The sequence below is a fragment of the Silurus meridionalis genome, chromosome 13, assembly GCF_014805685.1.
Source record: "Silurus meridionalis isolate SWU-2019-XX chromosome 13, ASM1480568v1, whole genome shotgun sequence".
NCBI lineage: Eukaryota > Metazoa > Chordata > Actinopteri > Siluriformes > Siluridae > Silurus > Silurus meridionalis.
The window spans coordinates 27907832-27919957 of record NC_060896.1 but is presented as its reverse complement, the minus strand read 5'-3'; positions in this window follow the sequence as shown (position 1 = coordinate 27919957).

The following is a 12126-nucleotide window of genomic DNA, read 5'->3' as shown; positions in this document are numbered from 1 at the left end:
TTTACGAGGTGGTATCATAAAGTTTAGAGACAAGTTCTGTTAACAAAACAATACTTAATATTAATCTACGCTTCCACATGATCGCCTTCAAAACAGTCCCCTTGCAGAGCAATACAGCGCCCCCTAGTGTTGTTTCTGGAATGTGTCCTGGAAGTCTTTTTTTTTTTTTTTCGAAGCGTGTCAAGCATCTTCTGCGATTCGGATCAAATCTGCAAAACAGCAATCTTCATATTCAGGGAAAAAGGGCGAAGAGCCTTAATTCTGAATGACACTTTGCACCAGTGGAAGTTAAGTGAAGCACTCAACTCAAATGTTCTAGTCCCAATCAAAAACCTGAAGCTAAACCTGAGAAGAAGCTACATCAGATTGAAAGGCTTCCAGGTAGAGCACATTACAGTAATCACACCTTGAGCTCTACAGTAGCTTCCATTTTTCTCAAGCTCAAGGACTTTTTTTCAGCTGGTTTATTTCTACTCTCTAAACTTTTCACTTTATTGCAATTTAAATAAGTAAAAATTATTTACATAAATTCTTCTAATTTTACACCATAACCACAAAATATAAACATTCTACTACACTTTACAACTTTACTGCATAAAACAACAAATTCTATCAATTATTTGTATTCTCATTTTCTTATTGTTTAATAGCAACTTCATTTCAAGAATCAGATGCGAAAGACTAATACATGCCACGTGCTGTCAGTGGGAGAGAAGCTGCCGAATCCACCGCCATTGTCCTCATCGATCTGTTTGATAAAACTCTTACTGGTGGCTTTGTCTGAAATTGGACCCTTTGCTTCCGTTACATAGAACGAGGAAATTAGCAAGCAACAAGCATGTCAGAGATAATTAGCTCCTTTCACTTGTCCTCAATCGGCTGTCCATTAGATCTGCGTTTCAAAATGAATATTAAAAAGAGACCCTTGTCGATGTTGGCAGGCCGCATTGGCAGATCAGATACACATTTTTTGTCGTTCTTTGTCTCTGTGTGTGTGTGTGTGTGTGTGTGTGTGTGTGTGTGTGTGTGTGTGAATTTCTGTGGATGCTTGATTACTCCTTGTATTTTTGCTTTTGTCCTATTCTTTCTCTTCTCAGTGTGAGTGGCAGCAGAGGTGAACTGTGTGTGTGTGTGTGTGTGTGTGTGTGTGTGTGTGTGTGTGTGTGTGTGTGTGTGTGTGTGTGTTGTAAACTTTACATGTGATACTCGTATGAAGTTTGTGACATTTGTAGGAGGAAAACGAGAATACGCTTCTATAGCAGAAAAAAATTCAAAGTGTATACAAAATTTGTATTTATTATTTATCATTTGTTTATTGTTATTGTTTATTTGTTTGTTATTGTGCCTTTAAATAGTATTTTTTCAGATATAAAAGGAATAATCAGCCATAATATCAAACCCACCTAATATTGTGTTGTTTTGCTACCAGCTAGAAGAACCTTGGAGATCTGGACTTAGATCTCTGAAGATGTGTTCTAGTACCTTGCACAATGCCATGCAGCATATCCTTTAATTTCTTCAATATCTTTGTGGAGCCTCCATGGATCAGTTTTGGTATTCCAGCACGTCCCACAGATGCACAATCGGACTGAGATGTGCGGAATTTAAAGGCCGAGTCAAAACCCTGGTCTCTTACTCGTGGTCAAGTTCTGATGCGTGTGTCCTTTGTACAGTAGAATTTTGGATGCTGGTTAGAGGTTAGCATGGGTTTGGCATGGAACTCACCAGAGCTGCACAGGTTCAAGTCAAGTCAAGTTTATTTCTATTGCGCTTTTCACAACAGACATTGTCTCAAAGCAGCTTTACAGAAATCAACAGTGAAGGTGAATGGTGTGCATTTATCCCTAATGAGCAGCCGTGGTGACTGTGGCAAGGAAAAACTCCCTTAGATGTTATGAGGAAGAAACCTTGAGAGGAACCAGACTCAACAGGTTGTTGCTGGGATCCACTTCCACTCCTCTATAATAACATCATGGAGCTACTGGATGTGAAATCCTTCTGTTTGAGGATCCCCACAGGTGCTCAATAGGGATCAGTTCTGGAGACATACTTGGCCACTCCTTCACCTTCACCTTCAGCTTCCTCAGCAAGGCAGTTTTCATCTTGGTGGTGTGTTTGGAGTTGTTATTATGTTGGAAAACTGCCGTTCAGCTCAGTTTCTTAAGGGAGGGCATCATGTCCTGCTTCAGAATGTCACAGTACATGTTGGAATCCATGCTGCTGTAAATGAACTGCAGCTCCACAGGACCAGCAGCACTCATGCAGCCCCGGACCATGATGATACCACCACCATGCTTCACTGTAGGCAAGATACAATTTTCTTGGTTCTCCCCAACAGGGCGTCACCACACATGCTGGACACCATCTGAGCCAAACGAGTTGATCTCAGTCTCATCAGACCACAGGGCATGGTAACAGTAATTCATGCTCTTAGACAGGTCGTCTTCAGCAAGCTTTATGAGTTATATATATAGCTTTACTGATGTTCATAACCCTGACATGCCCACAGTCGCCATTTTCACCCTAAAATATTAAAAATCACACAAAAAATCATTAATAAAATAATAAAAATCATATTTATTTACATTTTACCTTTAAAATAAAATCCTTGTAACCATGTGAATATGTTCCCAATGGCTTCGGACTGAACCTCGTTCCTAGAATATAAATCAGAGTGAATTCTTATATAACTTTACTGTTTTATGTCCTTCTTCCACACGTTTTCTAATCAAGCGATCAATATCTGGAAGATAAACCGCAACACCATTATGTCATATGTTTTTCTGGAGAAAGAGTGTGTGTGAAACAACACACTCGCACACTCAATCACTTAATCACACACACACACACACACACACACACACACACACACACACACACACACACACACACACACACACACACACACACACACACACACAGAGGTGAAACAAAGGACAAAGTTCTTTGTCGTTCAGTTTAAACAGTATTATGTAACACAGGTGCACAAACACTATGGAGTATCTGGAGTGTTACGAATAACTGCTTGTAATGGAGCGTGGAATTTATATCGTATAATGCATTTTTATTGTTTTAAACCAATAACACTGTTACACTACTGCCACTGTGCTGTCTGATATGTTGCTTAGCAACCACAGATTATTGTCAATATGATTAGTAATAAATATAATTAATAATCGCTTTTTCAAAGGCTTCAGTGTTTTCAGTTCATCCCTTATGTGCATTTGTTCTGCACATGTTTTCTGTGGATTCTTTGGTTTCTCCAACAGGCTGAAACATACATGTAGGCAGGTTGTGCATTTCATGGCAAGTCAAGTCAAGTCAAGTCAAGTCAAGTCAAGTCAAGTCAAGTCAAGTGGCTTTATGTTCATTTGATCCATACAGAGTGCAGTACACGGTGAAACAGTACAACTTTCCTTAATGACAAAGGTTCAGTTTATTGTACTGTAAGTAATTTGTTAGCTATTTTCTAGTTTTACTGAGTATCAACGATATAAAAAACTTTTATTCTCTACTCACCTACCTTTATGATTCAATAAATTGAATTCCATTTAATTTTTTTTTTGTTGAAGACGTCATTAACACTCTCCGATTTTCATCTACTGCCTGTGGGCGACTTTTTTAGCACTACTGGCCTCAGATTTTTGCTGTTTTCTGAGTGCGTCAAATCACAGTCAGCTTCATTAAATACTGAAGGTTCTTCTACTTCTACCTCAGTGTTGAGGTATAAAATTTTTGTATTTTAGGAAATAACCTCACAAATCCACTGTTTTTGGCTTTTCATTAAAACGTGTCTCGGTGTTGAGGACTGGTGCATGTTTGATTCTACGTTCAATCCGAGTCAAATACTCAAATAGTGCTCAAATCAGATACTCTACGACTTTTCTAAAGTTCAATTGGAATCTGTGTTTTTTAATATGTAATAGAGTTTGTTTTGCAGTAAAGGCTGCAACTGCCATGCAATTCTATTCAAGGGTTCATCAGACATTGGTTGCAACCCAGATGAGGATGGATTCCCTTTTGAGTCTGGTTCCTCCCAGGGTTTCTTAATTATACCATCTCAGGAAGTTTTTTCCTGCCATGTCAGTGACTTTAAAGCTGTAAGGTGATTAAACAAAACTCGAGATTTCTACACCTTGTAATAATCTTACTCCAGTCCTTATTCAGATAACCAGTTAAATTTCTACTCAACTCTTAACTGTATTAACTAATAATAATATTTTTGCTGTCCGTACCTCTCCGAGATAATCTCTTTCACAATAACAGTATGCACTGATATGTTATGACACTAATATAATCTTTTTATGTCAAAAATATATTCACTCGAAGCTTTTTACTATAAAACTGGTACAATCACATTTAATGTATAAAGTATATGTGATGCTGTATGTTCCATGTCCCTCAGTTAAATATTTCTCAATGTTCCAAAGCTTTTATTTTACTGTATGCTTTATAGCATGCTAGATAGCTGCACATTAATTGACGAAAAGCAAGCCGTTAAGTCATAAAAAGCATGGATAACTACATGCAGTCCCCCACTATGCTGAAGGATACGTATCACCTCATCTATTCAACAACCCTGATAAAACAATACTACATAAACTTTGGACCTGGATGCAACTTGTTGGAGACGTTTCAAAGTCACTTTCAGCTACTGAGAGTTATTAAAACAGGTTTGAATTAGGCAAAAGTTGCAGGTCCAGATCATTGATCACACACCTGTTACACACCTATATATATATATATATATATATATATATATATATATATATATATATATATATATATATATATATATTACAATATTTATATTAAACCAGGTGCATCTGCATTTGCTTTCTTATGTAATTATTAATGTAATGACATGAGGACAAATTATTAACTTAGACAGGGCAAAATGTGTCTAGGGTAACAGAGTTGAGTAAATGTGTTTGTGTAACGGGGTTGAGTAAATGTGTTTGGATTACGGGGTTGAGTAACATGGTTAAATAAATGTGTTGGGGTAACGGGGTTGAATAAATGTGTTGGGGTAACAGGGTTAGTAAATGTGTTGGGGTAACAGGGTTGAGTAACAGGGTTGAGTAAATGTGTTGGGGTAACGGGGTTGAGTAAATGTGTTGGGGTAACAGGGTTGAGTAAATGTGTTGGGGTATGAGGTTGAGTAAATGTGTTGGGGTAACGGGGTTGAGTAAATGTGTTGGGGTAACGAGGTTGAGTAAATGTGTTGGGGTAACAGGGTTGAGTAACGGGATTGAGTAACAGGGTTGAGTAACAGGGTTGAGTAAATGTGTTGGGGTAACGGGGTTGAGTAACAGGGTTGAGTAACAGGGTTGAGTAAATGTGTTTGGGTAACAGGGTTGAGTAACAGGGTTGAGTACATGTGTTGGAGTAACGGGATTGAGTAACAGGGTTGAGTAACAGGGTTGAGTAAATGTGTTGGGGTAACGGGTTGAGTAAATGTGTTGAGTAAATGTGTTGGGGTAACAGGGTTAAGTAACAGGGTTGAGTAAATGTGTTGGGGTAATGGGGTTGAGTAACAGGGTTGAGTAAATGTGTTGGGGTAACGGGGTTGAGTAAACGGAACATGTTACTGTAACTGTGGTAACTGTACTGTGGTTATAGTGCAGTTTATTGTGCTGTAAATGTGATTACGCTACAGAATTAAAGTAAATGTAATATCAGTTGAATCTATTCAGCACTCGGACTGGAAAAAGTGAGCAGAATTGTGCTTTTACTCTACATATATTACGTCCTGGTTTTCCAAATCGTCCTCACACCAGTGTAATCAGTCACCGTCTGCGATACTCACGTCCCTGTATGTCAAGTGTGTGAGTGTGCGGCTCATGTGCTCCGGCCCACAGCAGACGTACATCACATGGGATTGCGCTCTGAACCTTGACACTCTCATTACTTTAATAGCACCAATGTCACATTTCAGAGAATAGATCCAGGGACGTTTACGAATAATTAACAACTCAAGCTGGATAGCATGTATGAACTGTGCTCGAGGTGATAAGGATGAAGTGCAGTCATACACACTCACAGAGCTGCGAGGAAGCGAGTGAGCAGCATGAATGAACCGGGGGTGAATAAAAGAAAGGACATGGCTGCGTGCAGAGGCATTAAATGATTCACGAGTCGGGGTCGAGAACTCCACAGATCATAAATGACATCAGTGTTTGTTCGCTTATCGGTGTCGAAGTCTTGGATGAATTCAGTGTGTAGAAATGCTGGAGTGAAAAGTCACATGTTTTTAATAATCATGTTGCCAGATTTGTATTTGTTTGGTTTTTAATGGAATATAACCGACATATAAAATGACATGATTTCCTCGTTTTATTGTTCCTGTGTAATATGATAACACTATTTCATTTTAAAGACAGTTGGCTAGAGGTCTCCTGTTATAAAATAGTATTTTATTGCTCTATAAAGTCAGATATTCTCTTGTTTCCTTCCTCAGGCCTCATTGACCTTGCTGAAGATCTACTTTGTAACTTTTTACTGGCTGCTGTATCGGGTTTCGCATTAAACTCTGATCATTTTTTTTATACGTATTTATTTTTTGTGAACAAAAAAAGAGGAGAATAAAGAAAATGCCACTGGGATAAAAAATAATTATTTAGAAATTTTCAGAAATGAATGCATTTGTTTAGACAATCTGAATATATTATGTAGCTCATTAAAAATGTTTAAATAACCACTTATATAAAACTTTATATGCAGACAAAAGTGTTACAAACACAACACACTGATACAAAATACATGTAGTCATCATCACTAAAGTAGTTCAAATCATTATTATTCATATATATATATATATATATATATATATATATATATATATATATATATATATATATATATATATATACACACAGTATATATACAGTTCCTAGTCCTTTTTTTTACACATATGAATGATCTCTCTGTTTATATGCAACAAACTCTTTAAAAGTTGGACACTGAATAAGTGAGTAAAAGTTTTGTGGAGTCCGAAAGTAACATTTGTGTACAAGAACTTGTGTAAGACGGAGACGAGGAGAAGATGTGATCAGACTCCCTCACCCCCACACTCACACATGGAGGTAGAAGTTAATGGTTTGGGGTTGTTTTGGAGCAGAGAAGATTCCAGACAGGAGTCCTGAACCAACATGTCTCCTATTCCACACTTCAACACCCAGTTCCGTCTGGACTGCGACTCATTGGAAGCGACTTCACTTGTACAACAAGACGATGAGACGAAGCGTACGTCTGAGTTCTGTACATGTTATTTAGAGAGAAAACAGACGTCTGGAGTGATATGTATCATGGGACCACCTGCCCAGTCATCGCACCTCAATCCTACTGAACTGCTCTTTCTTTCTTTCTTTCTTTCTTTCTTTCTTTCTTTCTTTCTTTCTTTCTTTCTTTCTTTCTTTCTTTCTTTCTTTCTTTCTTTCTTTCTTTCTTTCTCACACACAGAGACAAGATGTCTGGGGTCTTCGTGATTGACGTGTCATTAAAAATGCGGTACTATTACATGCACTGAGTGATGGAATATAATGTGTAGTTTGTGTGTTTGTTTAATTTTCGAGCCCTACTGGTTTTCACTTGCTTTAATGGAGACGGGTTGGAGGAACAAAAATGTTGATTTATGCCTTTTTTTCTGTAGAGAGTCTCGTAATTTTCCATTTAAGTGTAAGAATGTGTAGCTCCAAGCTAGCAGGTTGAGTGTGTCAAATTTTGTGTTTGGATGATCCTGATCCTGTGGCTACCAAAATAACACACTGACGTGTGGTTGTTATAAATGTCTTCCAAAATCAACTGAGCTTCATCGCTCACTGTGACAGACCTTACTGCAGGGAGAAGCCTGGAACAGGTCGTGGTTACGGGACAGGACTTTCATGCGTATGATATTTCGCCAATTAAAAATGCATTTAGTATAGATTTTAAGGTGCAGCCTCCATAGTAAATAGATTAGGACCCCAGGGAGAAGAATAGTATTGAATAACTAAATAACATGATTTATGATGATATTATAAGAAAAGAAAATGTAGAACGTAAAGGTTCCCATGGGAGACACGCCTACCGTGGGTTTCCTGCTCGGTCCAGGACAGGATTATTGTCTTTTATTTATTATACAATGCTGCTTGTGGTTTTGAGGCATTTTCTATAAGGTATAAGAGTTTTCTCACAGTCTATTTAAAGCTTAGCTTCGAGGTTTTTGTGGTCACATTTGTATTTTTGGTACAACTGTATACAAGAAATAATATGAGTATGTGGGTTTGACTACGTGTTCTTCACCATGACCATGCTTGTGATTACGGCTGATTGTGTTCATCAACATAGGCACATGGATCGGAAATCTTTTACACAGTGTTTAACTTCATAAACAACGAATCACGTTTATAATGAACACGGTGGAAATAAAATAAAAGCATCCAGACAGGTCCATATTTAACCTCATCACTGATGTTTATATATATTTTAAGTATTTGGACGGATTAGTATTGAGTGTTAATGGATTTGAATTTGCCATGTCCCTGGCCAAAACCAAACAATTGATGGAAAATGGATGGAAAATGAATAAATGTATTGTTGTACTATTTCTAAATCTTTTACTACTATTTTTTCTGATGGTGCTTCTTATTACCATGTAGTACTACCATGACTACATTACTTTTAACACTGCTGATTGTACATCTAGTGTTGGCATCACTGCTACTAACTCTTAAAATATCTACTATTACCTTTCACCACTACTATTTCCATAGCTACTCCTAATACTATCATTTCTATTGCTTTTAGTTTCTACTCATACTTTTAACTACTATCATGACCACTATTACCAGCATTAACAGTATAATAGTACTCCTAGTAATGTAATGTAAGTATTACTGACACTTTTGTCTATTAACATTACTATTACTGTTAGTATCATTGCTATTAGAATTACTTTTACAACCACTACTAATCATTTTAGTAGTAATACATTTACATTTATGGCATCTGACTTTTGGCATTAAACACCCTTAATCCAGAGTAACTTCTCAAAAATAAAATATAATTTTTTTATACAGTAATTATATCATTTAATACACTTATACTCATGGCCATAATATTTATTACCACCATTGCCACTATTATTATTAATCCTACCAGTAGTAGTTCTAGTATTTCTACTGTTAGCGCTATTCATATTGTTTTTACTCTTAATATTATCACTATTACTACCTACTACTATTAGTGTTACTAAGTACCGCTAATATTACAACTACTTTTACTTTCACTATAACTATTTCTACTGATAATACTGGTACCAGTACTATTATTAATACTACTATTACTTTAAAATTTTATTCAACTCTCACTATTACTATAATTTCTAAAATAATTACTTTTAATATTATCACCACTGTTGCCTCTACTACTACAACTATTAATTCCACATGTGTAACATCTGCTATGTAATACTACAACCACTACGATTTCTTTCTAAAGCTATAAGTACTTTATATTCTATTACTATTAGAGTTTCTTACTCAAAACTCTATTGCTACTGTAGAATTATAGTAGTAATGCTAGTATTTCTTACATTTTTTGCCTTTTTTACTATCATCATTACTAAACATCTGTGTTAATACTAACACCACTACTATTTCTACTGGGACCGTCTGCTAGTACTACCATTACTATTACACTATTTAATCCTATTTACTGTTAAAATTATAATTTTACTATAAACCAAACTCACACACTAATTATTTGCTAAAATATTTATTTATTTATTTATTTATTTATTTATTTATTTATTTATTAACCTAAATATTTTCCAGGCTTGTAGTTGGAAATAATCTCACAGCAATTCTAATTCACCCTGTAATATTCCAGGACCTGCTGGTTGGTTCTCATAATGTCCAATACTTCTTTTATTGTAGTCATCAAACCATTTAATAAATAATGAACTTTATTATAAGTACAGCACATAAATATTTAGATAAGACTATCAGATAAAAACAAGATTGTAACTGTTCATGACCTGTGTGTGTGTGTGTGTGTGTGTGTGTGTGTGTGTGTGTGTGTGTGTGTGTGTGTGTTTTGGAAGGCCTGGTATAGTATTAGGACCCTCTGCCCATACTAAAGAGATTTCCCCTGAGCAGGAAGAAGCAGGAGAGCAGTGTTCTCAGGCCCAGTGTTCGCAGGAAAGCCATCACATGATAAAGTGTTGAGTGAACTGACAGCTCCAATGCCTTCTCAGTGCGATGCAGAGATTTGGACCATCACTGACTGTGACAGCACGGCTTAACTCACTAATCCCATCCACGGTGGTGGGGGGAAACGCACCCTGCTTTCTCTTAAACGTAATACATTCACACATTTACACTGTGCCTTCATTAATGAATCAGAATCACAATACTGTATTGATCCTATGTATTCTAATGAACCCGAACACAAACCACTTTTTACATATTTATCTCTGGCTTCTTCTGTGCACTAATACTAATTTTTTTTATTATTTAATTTATTAATTTATCCAATAATACATTACATGCCGTACATATATTTGCATATTTATCTGCACGTGTTTGTGAACCCTTAAAGAAGTAGATGGCGACCTCGCAAACATCCCGATCCATCTAGAGACGTACCAGCACCATTTGAATCCCACCTCATGTGGAATTTGGACACTGGACCTGGTGTTTAAAAGCTCTGGCATGGAGAAGCTGGTGTTGGATCTGTGATGATTTTAGATGTTGAGCTATGTTATGAGTTGGTTAGTAGCTCCTGGTTTCATAACGTCAAATGATTGTTATAAGAAAGAACATCACTCATAATCACACACTCCAGTGCTCATCTATCTATCTATCTATCTATCTATCTATCTATCTATCTATCTATCTATCTATCTATCTATCTATCTATCTATCTATCTAGCGATTTTAACAATAGACATTATATCAAAGCAGCTTTAAATAGATAAAAAGGGTATAAACATGTACAAAATATCATATAAGTTCACTGACTATAAGTTTGTTCCTTATAATTGACATTTTCTCTATAATAAGTGAGCCAGTGGCAACTGTGTCAAGGAAAAACTCAGGGAAAAACAATGATGGAATTGTTATAAATCATGTTTTGGTGTTGAGGTTCAGGACGGATTTTAAGGGTGGTTTCTCTCAAGGTTTTTTTTTCCCCTCATACTATCTCATGGAGATTTTTCTGACAACTGTCAACATTGGCTCACTCAATAGGGATAAACTTATAAGGACAAAATATATATATATTTTTTTAATCTCAAAAAAAAAATGTGTGCTATAAAATAATAAAACCAAATCAAATGAAATAAAACTGGACACTTTTATTTTAGTTAAACAAACAAATAAATACTTACATAAATGAACAAAAAAGACATACGTGTGCCTACTGCAACAACTCCACCAAAAAACATTCATTTGATCATTCAAGGTGTTGAATTAGTTTACTGATAGCCCATTCATTGCTAAACTGCAGACAAAATCAATTCATTATCTCACAAAAACTGAGCTTTGGTGTCGAATCTGACGAGAATTATCTCTCCAGTCTCATATGCGTGAATGTCGAAGTCTGCGATCTGACATTTCACATTTGGTTGGTTAATTTCTCAACCTTTGGATAGAAAACAGACATTGAGCTGAAGCTCAATCCTCAATCCTGTGAACTTATTCATCAGTAGAAGATAATGATTAATAGGGATTCAAGCATCAGGTGCTCTGAAGTTCACCGGATTAACCATTTCGTTATGTTTACACAAACCTGAAGATCAGAAAAACATTTTATCAGTTAACAATTCACACTAATATCGTATCAAAAAGGAGAAGATGAGAGAGAGAGACACATATATGGATGTTTTCTCCAGCATGACAAGGACCCAGTGCACAAAGCCAGCTCCATGAAGATATGCTTTACAGGGTCTGAAATAGAGGATCGCCTGTTGTAGACCTCTAACCACAATGAACACCTTTAGGATGAATGTGAAGGCTGACTGCACCCCAGGCCTCCTCACCTTCTCACCTACATCTGTACCTGACTTTACACTTGTGGATGAATGAATCTTACACAAATCTCTTCCCAGAAGAGTGGAGCTCTGTGGAATCATGTGTTCAAGTG